The following is a 15,852-nucleotide window of genomic DNA, read 5'->3' on the forward strand; positions in this document are numbered from 1 at the left end:
ACATCAGAGAACTCTTTTAACTCATTTAACTCATTTGCTAAAGAGGAAAAAGTTTTAGGTTTTTGTTGGAGCCTTTTTCTTACTTTTTTTTCTTCCCCATTTAAATGGACTTATTCCTCACTTAACCTTGGCAAAATGTTTGGGAATCTCCAAGCTAGCAGCACTACATAAATAACAAGAACCAGGCAGCAGGTGCTGTAGTATTTAAAAGGATAAATGCTCACATACATTTCACTGTCTAGCTCATATTTTATACTAGTAAGTCTGTGTATGGGCTGGTACTCAGATGTCAGTATCATTAGTCAATATAGATACAGACTGTCCTATCCTAGTCAATATAGATGGATATTGTCCTCTCAGATGTATAAGCCAAGTTTCTTCTAACTCCCTTTATCATCAGTTATTAAAACCTGATGCTTAAAGGAAATTACTTGTGAAAACAGAAAAGTTTTAGGGATGTAAATGATAATTCAACATTTTAGTTGTATGTGTGGATATAAAAAATACATAAACGTGTAAATAAAAAAACTTAGTGGATCATACTGACTGTCAATGAAGAATATTGTTGATAGTTTTTAAAAATTTTAATAGAACTTTTAAATATTAGACTTTTCCAGCAGGATGCCCTGGTGAGATGTACTGTCTGATATGCCCTTGGCCAGAATTATCCTTACACACATTGTGCAGTTCACACACATTACGCAGTGCGCTATAAGCTGATTATTTCCTTGGCTGCAGCCCACCCTCTAAGCCTGGGCATTTCAGTGTAGAAGGAATTCCTGTACATATGTCATTTGTAAAGCACCACAAGATCCTTTGGGTTGAATGTCCACTGATAGCTGTACACGAAAAGGAGAAATATATAATAGAAGTGTTATATTCCTGTAGTATTTGATTGGCTAAAAAGTGCTAATCTCATAGATTTTAGTCTTCTTGATTTGTAAAATAATTGCATGTGTGCTGGTACATGTTACAACACTTCCACAGTATAAGTTTTGCTGTTTGGACTCCCTCAAAAAATTTCCAGGTAAAATTATAAAGGAGGTACACAGATATATTGGTTTCAGCAGTCTTTGAAATACTCTGGAGAAAACAGGGAGACCTCTGTGCAGGATGTTGTTCTCAGGAAGGGTTCAACACAATCCTTGGGAACCACTGAAGATGCAAAGAGTTTTTCAGTCTTGGTCATGGCATTTAAGAAACAGATGAATTAAGCAAGTCAAGGAATAACATTTCTGTTAAAACTGAAATCTTTCTAAGGTACCTAAATTGTAGCTATGTATTTTTGATGCTTCTTGAAGATACGTCCATGCTCCTAATTTTGATCCTATTAACTTGGCAGTAAGGAAATTTGCATCAATATATTCCTGTCTAGGTAATTTAATTCCCCTTTTAAAAATAAACCCAAATCAGCAACAATAAAAGAACATACACAAACTCCATTGAACTCAAGTAGTTACCATAAACACTCCCCCAAAGCAATCAGGCATTGTGCAAAGTTACTGTTGGCTGAGGAAAGAAATCCTGAGAGAAGGGGCCAGCCCCTGTTCTCACAAAAACCTACACTGTAATTCCCATCGGCTGAAAGGAGAATGGGGGCAGAAGAAGGGGGACACTTGATCACAAAGCAAGGTGTACTAACAGATGCTATGTGGCGAGAAGGGCTATGACAAAAGGTGGAGTATTTCAGGCCAGCAGCACCGATGTTACCAGAGTTGCTGGGAGTGCTTTATTCAGTCTCATCACTGAACACTTTAAAAAGAAGCAGCTGAATTGAATCGTGACAGGCTTAAAGACACATGACTGCCTCAAAGCACAAATTTCTTAACAATTTCAGTAATCATTTTGTAATAAGTTTTGTCACTCTCTTCAGTCTCTCTGACTTTCAGGTCATCATCTGTGTTCTGCATTGCAGTACAGGTCACCAACTTACAAAGAAGAAAACTCATTTTCTAGTACTTGTTAGTTTTCATTTTTTTAATTACTGTGTACTAGAAAAGCCCTGATTTTGTTTCAGATAGCAAATCATTCAGAGGAAAGCTGAAATCCAAAAATATAAACAAAAACATTGTATATTTCAAGAAGTTAAATGAAATATCTCTACTTCAGTCGTCTTATTCCTAAGCAAAATATTAAACTAGAAAAAATTTCACTCATTTGCCCTTTTAACTATTATTTCTATAGCAAGACAGATGTAACTGAGAACTTTTTTGTGAGGTACCCATTGCAGAATGGGTTTTTTGCCATATTCTAATTTAACTGGTCTTGAATGTGAAGGGTTTCAAAATTCTCCATACATTTTAACTGTATAAAATATAAACCCAAAATATTTCAGCATCACAAACTGCTTCTGGAATACCTTGATAGATGGGTAGACAACACAAAGTTATTTTAATGCTGTTGTACCATCAAATTATAATGGAGGGATACTGTTTTGACTATGCTAAGGTAGTCATTGTATACTTAAGAACCAGAATAAATTTTAGTAAAGCATGAAACTGTTTTAGTAATATAGTGCTTTAGGAACTCAGTCTTAATTAGAAAATTGTAAAAAATAAACAACTGTGTCGGGAAATTATATTAACTCTACTCCCCGCCCCCGCAAACCCAGAAAAGGAATACATGAAGAACTCCAAGTCTATACATTATGGGATCTGTTGTCCAGTCACTACTGAAGTGAGGCTGAAATGCTACAAATAACCTTGAAAGTAAGACATTTGAAGTAGCTATGCCAGCTAAGCTACCAATCTGAAATCAGTCCATATGGACAAGTTGCAAGCACTATTAATGTATCCTGCATGAAATGAATCTGTCAGTCTCAATTCACGTCCCATGTCTACATCACAAAAATATATCCTTAAAAATGACCTTTTTTGTTTGGAGCTTCAGCAAAGACATAAAAGGAAGAAGGAGACACAGGAAACAGACCTCCTTTGAACCTCTAAAGCGTGTCACAGAGGAGCAGCATGGGAGAAGTGATTCTGATGGCCAATGAGAAGGGAATGATGCAGGAATGGGCCCTCGTAAATCTTATAACTGCAGCAGATCATAAATCACAAGCTATAAACAATTCTGGATCTACCTGTGGTCTGCAGAGGAGTTTACTGAGTGCCAATAACTGCATTTTCAAATGTGTACTAGGATCCCTAATGCTCATGCGTAACAGCCTTTAGAAGTGAATTTTGGTTCAAAGTCCAAATTGCAATCCTTTTTTTAAACTTATCTAAGTATAAAAATTTGAAAATTTGTTTTAAAAAAAAGCCATCCACCTGCAAAGTTCAGACTGGGACCAAGCTACTCATAGATTTGGGGTTTTATTCAAATTGTGTCATCACTCTGGGCTACATTTCTGCTGTTTGGGAAACTGGTGGGGGGCTGTACATCTAAACAAACCTCTTCCAATTAGAAATATCAGAAGTTCAGAAATATCAGAAGATAGCTAAATGTTTGTAAGTGGAGTTGTGTGTTTTAGGTTGTTAGCTGGCAAGGTATTTCTTGCAATGCATTTAAGAGATTTATTTTTTTTTCCCAAATGTCAACAAGCAGATATATTTTTCACAAATTATTGAATGAGTAATTGCCAACATACTTCTGCCCATGAGATTGCTCACAAGCTACTCACTAAAATGACTGGTTTGTGTATTTTAGGAATTCACCACTAATAGATTAGTATTTATAGGGGGTTGTTGGTCATCCAAATCACCTGACATCTTTTTTTTTATCCTTGGTTGGTAAACTTACAACACATCAAAAGCTTCCCTAAGAGCTGCACACAGACTTCCAGATCAGGAATTCGTATGGATACAGAAATGCATCATTGCATGTGACAGTTTTTCTACAGAATATCATCTAATGAATGTTTGTGGAAAGTGAAGGAATTGCCTCAATTACCATCAAAACAAATAGTTATATTCAAACAAAAGTTCGCATTTTTTTCCAACAGTCATCAGTCTTTATGTACTAACCTCCATTGACAGAATACATTTCCAGATTTTACAGATGAATAGAACATTTGTTAAAACTACTCTAAAATTCTTAGTTTAGAACATAGTAATTCCAGTGCTGTATATGCAGGACTCCTATACACAGAAGCCCCATATATACAGCATAAGAAATAACCATGAATATTACTTAATATCATTTGAAGTGTATTGAAATTTGGTTTCTGTGCATGCCCTACTTCAAGGACATGTTTGTTAATCTCAAAACATTGCAAACTCAGTGCCATACCTTCTAACTTTCCCACAGGTCTCCCTGACAATTTAATCACATAGTGACATCCACACTAGTGGAGGATCCCTAGTAAAAATATAGTACAGCTTTCTGAATAGCTTCCAAAACATGAAATCCAGTTCATTTTGCTAACTCATTGAAATAAGCAGACTAGCTCCCATGAGTTAAGCAAACAGCATTTGGCCCACAGAATACTTCACTCAACTATCAGTCTAACAGAAAGCCCCAGAATAGCAAAAATACCTAAAATATTTTATTTACTTATCGAAGACAGCTCTAGGAATAAACACACTCATTTGAGAATGTAGACATGACCTTAATAGACTACAATGAATCTCCGTGGCCCTGTATCATCACTCATTTGCCCAGGACATATCAGCACTTAATTAAAATATTGTCTTTTGTTTCAGATTATGACCTGTAGATTTATAAAATACTATTAACAAGAAATTTAACGTTTTCTCAGTTAACAAAATAATCACCAGAAGGAAACCTCTTCTCCTTGGCTAACAGTGTGCTGCCTAGACCACAGCCGACAAATGGTCTGACTCAGTGAGCAGAAGCCTGGTTAACATGCCTGGCCAAATTCAACCAAAGTTTGCATCAGGCTGCAGAGGATGTTTCAGAATGAAGATGTACCTTGAAAGATTATACTGATATAAAATAATTCTGGTGATCTTCTGAAGAGTTTACAAGGGATCAAAATAATCTGAATGCTCCAATCAAGAACTTTTGACCAAATGCATCCTTTCAGCAGGACCTGTATTACAGGGTCTCTGTGGATCATGGCAGCAAACTATGAGTTATAATAAAATACCTGAGAAGGTATTAAGTGATTTATTATCTGCCTTCAATACCTTAGGACTTTAGTAAGGTTTTTATATCAGAGAACGTCCTTTGTGGTGGCATTAGAGTTTCTGGCAACAGTGGCACAGGGATTATGGTGGGTGTGGCACAGGAATAAAAACAGCAATGCCTTTCTGGCTTTACTGGTCACTTCCAGCACACATCCTTGCTGCCTTACTACATTACAAAAGAAGTTGACGTTTATTAATTAAATAAAATAATATTTATAGAATCCCTTACCCTATCCCTGGGGAAATACAAATTCAAACACAATCAAATACAACCACAACAGCAAACTATTGAACAACTGAAAACAGTAAGCCATTCAAGCATTCATCAGAATAAAATCCCAGGTTTGAGAGAGAAGACAAAGGGATTGACAAAGAGAAGGAATTGCAGCCCTTGTAAAAAGGATTAACTCTTCCACCTACTGTGGCAAAAGCACCCACAATTCACCTGCAAGACTGCTGGCTACACCTTCTCTGAAACACTAAATGGTGCCAGGGACACTACTGTTGGCACCTCTTCTCCAGGTTTCTCGAAGATTCCTGGCACGGCTGAGGCCAGGACCAAATAGCACTCTCCCAAACAGCTCCTGGTTGAGGGCTGAAAGTTACCATGAGCCAGGGACTGCTCTCAAGAGACATTTTGCATATGGCTGTCCGGTCTCAAGAGATCAAGACAGCTCAGTAGTATGGATACTGGATGTTTTGTGCCAGTTGACCTCAGTGCCAGAGAGTGGTCCAGGATGCATATCATTTACCAGCATGGACATAGCCAGTGATGTGAGCTTTCAAGATACATGGTGCCAGCCCTGAGGTGCCTCTCAGTGAGCTGCCAGTTTCCTTTTCTTTAAGGATTTTAAAGCTGTATGCCCAGGATTTGAAAGAATGCAGGGAGATAGGTGCACGCTCTATGGCAACTTTAATCTCCTAGATGGCTTTTGAAAAGTACTGTATTCTAGTAGTTCCTTTCTCTGCTGACATGATAACATCAGCACAGCTCCCAGACTACAAATGTTTCATGGCTTGGCACCAGGAGCAGCCCAAACCCTGTGTATACAACCAATAAAGACAGTGATACAGTTCTACGGAAGCTGGGAATGGGGAGGTGAAAGAGAGTTTCAGAAAATGTGTTTTCCGTGCCCTTTTTGGTGGCCACAAGTGCTCCAAGCTTTACAATTTCCCACCCTCATTACTCTAGCAGGTTTCCCCCTCCCCAATAAACCCTTGATGCTGAGAGGAGCTTTTGTCCATAGAAAGCCTAACAAAACTGAAGCGGCTACAGGCCACTACAGAGTGACTTTGGCTACCCTGTTTCTGCAGCACTGACAAGGCCAGGAGAGAAGATGTAGAAATGCAGATAGGATGAGGGTGAGCTATGTACCACTGGGATTTACTAATTGTCACTGCAAAGGAATCATTAATAAATATATACGTTTAAGATATCATTTCCATCCACTGGAGTGAAAAAGTACCCAGAGAGGACAAGAAGCAATAATTTCCATGGCTGAAACTTCTCTGATTTTACCCAAGAACAGAACCTCTGTAAGAGCAGAGCTTTCTGTTCTATGAAAGCATGGAAAATCATAATCAAGGCACACGCCTTCCCTGGCTGTGGGGACAGGCCATCACAACCAACAAATGTCCAGTTTCTGAATTTCTAAAACAGTATATGGAGAATAAGAAGTTTGATTTATTCTGATTTATTCATGATAAACATATGTCCAAATAACTGTGCCCATTTGTAGGCAACTTATTTTAATGTTTACATGAGATTGACAAAGAAATACATACTTTATGACTAACATACATGCTTTATTACTAACAAAGCTCTTTTACACATATATATCCAGATGAGTTTCTGTTCCTTATGGCTTGTACTTTGCAAGTCTATTTGATAGAAGATGGAAGAGAATGCAACAATTCATGTTGAAAAGACAAATAAGTCTCTGCAAGTAACCATGCTGGTAAAAAGAGAGACACTTTGCTGCTCTACTATGGGGGACAAAGAAAGAAGATTTATCCATGAACAGTTACCAAATGTATGGCTTTCATGTCTGCTTATGGAGAGTCATGGTATCCACCTGATCCCCTGCCCAGGGAAGTACCTCTGTATCACAAAGTTTTAGTCATAACACACTATAAATATTTATTCTATAACAAAGATAACAGTGGTTGAATTAGTTCTAACCAGACTAGAGTCTTCGGTAGTATTTAACCACTGATGACCCCACTTTGGGTTTTTGGAATATCTTTTGTTCTTGTGATGTTGCTATTTTTTCAGGGTGGGCAAAACTCTGCAGCGCGATCAAAGTGATTATGGGAGACATTCTCAAGAACAAGCAGAGGACCAGGAAGAAAACTGCAAGCCAAAGCAGCAAGAATGACTACCAAATCTAGTAGAAACTGACTATTACGGCCTGACAAGGATGACAACCAGACAAACTCCATGATGGACACCACCACGTCATTCAGAAATCATACTAGAAGGCAGCAAGTATAATTTGCATTACCTAGCATCCAAACCCACGTCTAATCTAATGAATAACAAAAGCCTGTGTTAGGAGTTTTCAAGACGGAACAGGAAAAGAAAAACAATGAGCTCATGCCTTCTGACCTTGCTTGTTTTTAGCTTGGTTTCCTATGGCAACAAGGCTTGTGATCATGCTGTGTGTGTGCATGTGTACATGTACATACGTGTACAAGACAGACAGAAAGTGACCACAAGGGTGGTCATTAACTGCTGTATGCACTGATAGTTTGTAGTCAGTCCTGGCACTTAAATACAGTTCTCAATGGTAATTCAATTCCTGCAAGTTTTGTGTAAACAAGTGGCCACCAAGAGTTACAGAGACATGTAAGTGTTCCAGGTTGGAAGGAAAGGCTGCACTGTGACTGCATGCCTTATTACGTACCAGAGAATCCATACAGGAGAGGGCACTTGTGAATGGTCCAACTGCAGGAAAAGCATCCATCAAAATTTACAGTAAGGCATGAAACAATGCCAGGAAATCAGCTTTGTCAGGTCTGGAGCTACTGTACATAAGACATTCAGGCAGCATTCCTTTTCCTATTTTTCCTGGTGAAAGGTAATGGGGACATCCCCATTGGTGGTCTTCAGGAACCGGATCCTGATTAACAACAAGGAGACAAGAACTTTCAGTTCAGAATATTTTTAAAGACTGTGGAGTGTCAATAGCCTCATAAACAAGTATCTTCTAGGACAAGCGAGAACCAAAGGTTTGAAAGCCTCCGCCCTCAACAAAGGGCCAAGAAACATCATAGGTACCTTAGCTGGGTCCTCTAAAGATATCTCAAAGAAAAACAAGTTTTGACACTTGTTGAGACTGTTGAGTGTCTGGCAGATAAATGACAGTTAATTTCTGGTCACTGTGGTTTGGGAAGACCAACCAACACCTTTCCACTTATCCTTGTACACAGCCTTCTGACAAGACAGTCTACCTTCTTTGTTCTCAGGAATTTAAAAAAAAAAAAATGGAGGGACCCCAAATGACTATTCCAGACAGGACCCTCTAGAAACTATCAGGCACCAGGATATTCAGATGGTAACACCAAGCTACACTCATAAAAGAAGTGAATAAAGTAGAACAAATGGGTGTATGCCACTCTCCCCAAACTGGTAACCAGCTGCCTAGGATCAGTCTACCCAGAACTGTATTTGTTGAAGCCTCCATTTTGCTGAAATAGGTTCCATGTAAATGGAACTGCATACCATTTGAAAAACAGATGTCTGGAAAGCTGGGGGACCCTAGAGGAGGACCTGGAAGTTCTGCTCTCTAATGCTCTATTTGAATCACAGAACCTAGCGATTCATTTGGGCTAGTCATATTTACAGGACAGAGGAGCAAAGCCATTATGTAGCAGTTTGAAGAGCGAATGATGGCCAGTATTTCTGTCACTCATGTTAGCAGTCGTCTGCTAGCGTGAAGTTCTACATATGAGTAAATTCTGTCTTCCCTGGAAAAGCCAAAACTGCCATTTGTCATTGCTATGTACAGTTCAATAGCTATCATGTTTAACTCTGAAGAGGCTGCTCTCTACACCTGATGAAATCATCTCTCTATACACTGGCAGATCCATTTGGGATCCTCTGATCTGGAAGTCACTCCAGAGTCATCTGAAAATAGTCTTTTTGGTGTGCTTCCAAGTCAGATGTGAGATGTTAAAATCTTCCCTTTTGACGCTGTCAGGCAATATAAGAGTATATCTAAGGGCAGAATTTTACTCTTACAGTTTTTCCTAATTTCACTACTGTAAAAACAATATTAAAAAAAAAACTTAATTACCACTTGCCAGGTAAATATATTTGCCGTATTTGCAAACATGGCTTCTAAAACATTGATTTTTCTTTCTTCCTTATTTACCATTGACTATATCCTCAGATCCGTTTTCCTCTCATTGCACAGGCTTCTAACTACATCATAAATATTCTCCAAGTTGTGAAACACTCTTTATGTACCTCTGTCCTTCTGCTTTTACACCATACCCCTCACCGCCAAAACTGATACTGATCCCATTAAATTAAGTAGGAGCAGTATCAAGAACCAGGCAACTAGCTTTTTCTTAAGTAGTTTCTAATTTGTGAGTGCAGTTTGGAAGGGGTGTGGTGAAGGGGGAAAAAAGGCCTAACTAACAAAACAAATTTCTTAGTTAAAAAACACAGCAGTTGTAACAACTCATATAAAGCCTAAAAGGCTGTTAATCTGATAGCATCTTTAAAAAGCCTTTTGACCCCCCACAAATTTTAGAAAATGATTCCTATTTTTGCAATTTTTTTCAACCAGATATCATCAGATAGGAAGATTTTTAGATGTTTGAATGTTACCTAAAATTTAACTGAATCAGGACCAAAAGTTTCAACAATCACAATGATTAGATTTGATCAAGATATCAGATATTTAGGTTAACTTTATCTTATTATATGAAATCAGGCAAACAGTTTCTTCTGTGCTTATGTGTCCCAAACCGTTCATCTAATGAAATATACTGTCATTTCTTGGTGATGCTGGCAGGCATGTGTAATTAAAAATAAAACGTGGTATCTGTAGCCCTTCCCTATCATCTCCTCCATCCAAATATCTGCAGGTCCCAAACCTGCAAACACGTACTTGTTTGAGGAGCCCTGCTGGCTTAGACTACTCACAAAATTAGACTTACTCATACGTACAGAAGTGTTTATAGCCTCAGACCAGAACCCCCAAGCTTGCAAGAAAGCCTAACCCAAATACTGACTGCTCAAAACAAGACAACTTCAGTATACAGTACTTAGTGTTTGGGGGAATTAAGGTAAGTTACAGAGGGGAAATTCTCATTTGAAAGACAAGATATTTCTAAGGAAAATATTAGCAATATATGTAGAAGTAGAAGATTAGAATTCTACAGAAATGAAAACCTATTTCATATACTGTCCAGAAAAAACAGCAAGTAAAATACCAAATAAAAAGCAATAATTGGGATGGTCAACAATAAGTGACAGGTAAATAAATTGTTATTCAGCAGTTTAAATGGAGAGGAAAACAAAAATCCAGCCTTTGTTCTCAACAGCAAAATGTTTTCATATTTTTAATTTCAAAATTAAAGAGAAAAATATGACTATTACTGTGGAGTAAATACCAAAAGAGGATTAACATTTATTTTTAATATTCATATTTACTTAATAACATGTATATGAACAGATGAGAGAATGATAAAATGGCCGTATGCTGTGCTGACTTTTTTTTTCTGATCCAAGCTTCTTTAACATTTAATTTCTGCTACTACCTCAATGGAATTATTTTCCTTCCAATTTGGGGTTACATTCATATAAAAAAAAAAAATCATGCTAAACCTCTTTTTTTTTTTAGTTGTAAATTTGCAGAATAACTTTTGTTTGTACATGACTGAGCCAAAAAGCCTTCTTCCCTTCTTCCTTTCTGTATCTGAATTGCCCATACGAAGCCAATGGGCTAGGTCCTGCTTACATGCCATAGCACCAAATTCATGGGACAGGGCAATAAGGATTTGACTGTTACCTAAACATGCAATTAGTTTTTGTTTTATTAGCTGTAGGAGTCATTATGCACTTTATATATCAATAGCCCCCTGACTAGCTGTAGCAAGAATAACAGAGTAAAAGTTTAATTTTTTTTTATTTGTTTTCTCTCAGCTTCATTATAAATTTGGATTTTTTTCCCAGAGAATACAAAGGAATATTCCTGGATGCAAAGGAATAATACTCATGGCTAATTTTTAATGCAAGTTTCTGGCCACTCAGATAAATCCTTTCATTTACTGGAAACAAGACTGTGGTAAATGTATAAAAAGTGAGTTACATTTGGCCTTGACACATATGGACCTGGAAACTATATGATTCCTAACAGACACACTTATCTTTCCCCCTGAACAAATCATTCTTCTGCTTCCATGTTGGACCCTTGAATAAGCAAATACAGAGTAAAACTTTCATTACAGCTTACTTATACTAGGCAAATGGACTTCTAAAGCAACTACTTAAAAACATCTTCAAGGCCTCCATTGCAACACTACCTAACTTTAGAATAAATAAAGCACAGCTATTAAAATATTCCTTCAAATAAGAAGTCAAGCCTGCATTCATCACGCATCCAGAACTTCTAATTTCAAAAAGATCCCCCAAGTACTTTTGGTATCTTTTTGATGTTTAGCTTTTCTTTTTAGCATACACTTTGCTTTATTTTTGCTCATACTCACTAGACAGATTAGCTCGATCCTTGACACAGCAGGGATTGAGGCTGGCTGCTGGCTCAACTGACCAGCATTGCCCACCACAGCTCCAAGGGACTGCAAACATTACACACCTGCCTCTTTACAGGACTAAAACCCTAGAAAAGTTAAAAACTATTTGGGGCAAAATATCAGGCCCAAATAGATTCCATTTTTTATTTTGACCCAGGTTTTCTAACAGGCTGAGCTATTGCTGTGGCAGGGCAGTAGGCAGACCAGCAGCGCACTATCTGGTGCCAGAGCCACAGGTGGCCCCAGCAGGATGGTGCATGCCCCCTCTCCTGCCCACTCACCCAGCCTGACATGCTGCCACAGCCTCATGTGTCTGCTGGACTGAGAGACTGGGGACTGACTGCACACATGGGTTTCACCCTAGGCTGATGCTTAGATGACCAAATGCTTGTGTTTCATTGTGCCCTACTGGCACAATTTGCACTGCTCAGGAAGGCCTTAGATCCAAAATCTTCTCTTCACTCCACTGAATTTCTGTTGCTCAAATTCCATACTGTTCAGGGCTGCTAGAAATGACCGAGAGCAAGTTGACTTGCTACCTTCTTGACACCTTTTCCCAAAATTCCATTAGACCTAACTGTGGTTCCCTTTTGGATACCAGAAAGCAGTACCTCGCTCATTCTTAAAGCTGATAGAGAAATAAGTGCTGCATTGTTTGGGGACCATCTATAACATTTGAAGACAATGGCCTAAAATTTCAAACTTGCTTGTCTGAGGTTAGGCTCCTAAACTAGGCAACAGGAAAGGCAAGCCAATACATAAAAGCACTGTAAATCGAGAAACAATTATTTAACGTAATGCCTACATTACATACAGACACTAAAGCCCCCCTATGAAAGAAAATGCTATTTTAGCTCCATAATTAAGCAAGTGGACTTGGTTAAGAAAATTTGGATAAAAAAGTCAGCAGGTATTGGCCCATATTTTCTTTACCTCTATGGAGTGGGGAAAAAAAAAAAACACTCTCCTGATTTGTTAGACACTTCAGATATGAGTTCTTAACTTCTCAGTCCTTGTGCCAGAGACATTACAATCTGTTTCCAAATAAAAATCGTGACATGAAGTGATCACCAAAATAATTTTGACCTTCAAGGACAAATTAAAATGGAAAAAACCAGCAAAAATTAATCTGCTGTTTTTCCCACTGAAGGTTAGCTGATGGCTATTCCCCCAGATATTAAAAAAAAAAAATTCTTGTGCATAAAGGGGAGACCACTGCAACACAGCTCTTCCCATGTAATACCTTGTGGACATGTGCCTACCTAATACATGCACAAAGCCACAGTAAAACTACACAAAACATACGGGTTTTTTTCTGTATGATGATAGATGAATAAAATTTACATGGCTACACATGCATGCACACACACACACAGAGAAATCTGGACAGCTGTTACCCCCACATAAACAAGGCTACTGAAAGGACTGATACAATTCCTATTCAGTTAAAAAACAGCCCTTAATTGCAGTGGGATTTGGATCAGATTTGGTTAAACTAGGTAAGGACTAGGTATGCACTTTTATAGACACCTATGTTCAAACACATTTTCAAAGCAACTGCTTGTGAAATCCCTCTCCAGCATAGCTGTTTCACTGTACAGGAGAACTATACTGCAGTTTCATGAAAAACTCAAAATTCTGTGATTCTAACCAAATGCCTTAAAAACAAATGACCTAAGTACCAATTAATTTGATTCTATTTGTTACTTTTAGTTGTTATATTTTTCCTGTATTTTTAATGCACATACGCCCACATATATGCACAGATACCTAGTCCTCCACATACAGAGTTCTACTCTACCAGTTCAAATCCATACAAGAAATTCCTCTAACAGGAATGAGCCAAGAGACTGATTTAGTTAATAAGAGTGAAAAGCAAGAGCCATTATTTAATTGGGACAACATTAGCTAAAGTTTCACGTATGGAATATGGGGAGTACTGGGGGACATGTTCATGTGGTAGCAGTGAGTTACATGGGCGTTAGAAAATGTGGGGGCGGAGAGTGGACGGACTGTGGTCTTTTATACATCAGAACACCCAAATGAATCTGAAAAACTGAAAAAGATTAAATGAAATGCTACTTTATGCAGAGCAAGGTTTTCTTTCATTTCAACCTCATCAGATTTTTCTGATTATTTTCTAAGATTTTTTTTGTGCATGTAGTATCTGCTTAAATTTGGGCAGCAAGTAAAGTACCTAAATCATGAGTTTCTACTGTACGTAAATATGTATCAGCTGAAGAAAATATAAATGAAGGGGATGAATATGAATCAAGAGGAGAGGTCAAATAGCTTCAGAATAAGAAATTATCACTCTTGAACAAGTTTTTTTAGTATACAAATCTAAAAGAGTCTTACTAATAGCCTTACTGTAGGAGCAGAACTGACTCCATAATCTCACGAACCATATGGGAAAGTAAATGAAGGTGTTATGCCAAAAGATATAGTATAGCAGGTTACAAGGGTTTCTGCACTCGTGTTCACTTGAGAATCTTTAAACCTATTGGCATGACAGTACTTGGTAACATTTTGTTTACTGAGTGCTAAACTGCAGGATCTCCGTTCTCAATTTGGGAGCTGCATTATAGATATATTTTTAAAGCCCATGACATTGAGAAAGGCTTAGTATGAGTATGAATAATCAGAGAAGGAAACAAGCAAGGTAGAAACAGTTTGTATGACACAAGTTTGGAAGGTCTCTGTTCAGTTGCCAGGCAGTAATTTTAAGTGTTATTAAAAAAAAAAAATCAAAATTAAAAAAAAAAATAAAAGGAAATACCCCTACTCTCATATTTTGACAATCTAATCAGAAAGGACCTAGAAAACCAAATATTCCTCTCAAGCTTTGAATAGTCCCTCTGCCCTGGAGTAGATGTAGCATGGGGCAGTGAATTAATAAAGACAGAATAGCTATTGCTAATAGGTTTACCAAGTATGGGAACAGATAGCCAATCACACAATGCCAGAACTACATCCTATGGAAAGTGTTCAAATTGACAACAAATAGAAATTTACAGAGAACAGGATCCTTCAAGGGTGGGCTGTAAGGTCTTCATCCCACTTGTGTAACTAGACAATTAAAAGCAAAGCAAAATTGAGCAAGAGCTCGATTTTCAACACAAACAAGGTATTTTTACCCATTGTGAAAAGGAAGGGGAAAAAAAAGTTCAGATGCAGTAATGCAAAACAAAAAGTCTTTTCCTGCAAGCATCTGCATCTCTTTGCAGCATTTACTGCTGTGAGAAGCCCTGTTGTGGTCAGGCTAAGTCCTGTTAGAAGATTGCTTGGAAGAGGAAAGCCCTTGCTGGATCAGGATGTAGTTACTTTTCTCAAGAAACAGCTGCTGGGTTTGCAAGCTACGTACCAAGCTTTGTATTGCAACAGACTCCTGGTGAATGCAAAACAGCCATAAAGTATTTTCTTATCTAAATAGTTAAAATTGGGGGTTAAAAAAAAAAACCACCTGAGTGGAAGTTGCAGAAATGCAGGCAGTCACTGGTCAATAAACATTATTTTTTAAAATGTCCTCAACTCCATACTGTGATATAATAAAATAGTCTGCCCTGTACTTCAGCATAATTAATACTGAATAGGCCTTTTAAAAGTTAGTAAATATTTATGAAATGAGCAATAATTTTCTTAGTGTTCATTAAAACCTCCAAATCAGTAAACCATCTTCAATTTTTTGCAACACTTAGACCTATTAAGAAAGTGATAACATTTAGCCTTTATTACTTCTACTATGGATTTACATGTACCTGTATTTGGGGATATGTTTACATGTGCACATACACATCTATCTATGCACCATCAAATAATCAGCACACACATACAAAGATTGGTATATGCACCAGTACTGGGTAAGAAAAACTAAAGAAGAAGTAAAAACTGCACCTTGTATAATTGTTATAATAAATTAAAACTATTACTTATATTTAAAAGTATTATGTAAAGACTGTCATAGTTTCTGATAATATTTTTTTTAAAAGAGCAAATC

The 15,852-nt window shown here is 37.6% G+C and overlaps 1 long non-coding RNA gene across 5 annotated transcripts in view; it reads right to left on the reverse strand.

Moving 5' to 3' along the window:
- LOC146436461 (uncharacterized) overlaps window positions 1–15,852 on the reverse strand; it is a 75,905-nt gene that overhangs the window by 34,822 nt on the left and 25,231 nt on the right. The window lies entirely within an intron of this gene.

This window comes from Lichenostomus cassidix, chromosome 5 (genome assembly GCF_008360975.1).
Source record: "Lichenostomus cassidix isolate B80296 chromosome 5, HeHo_3.0, whole genome shotgun sequence".
NCBI lineage: Eukaryota > Metazoa > Chordata > Aves > Passeriformes > Meliphagidae > Lichenostomus > Lichenostomus cassidix.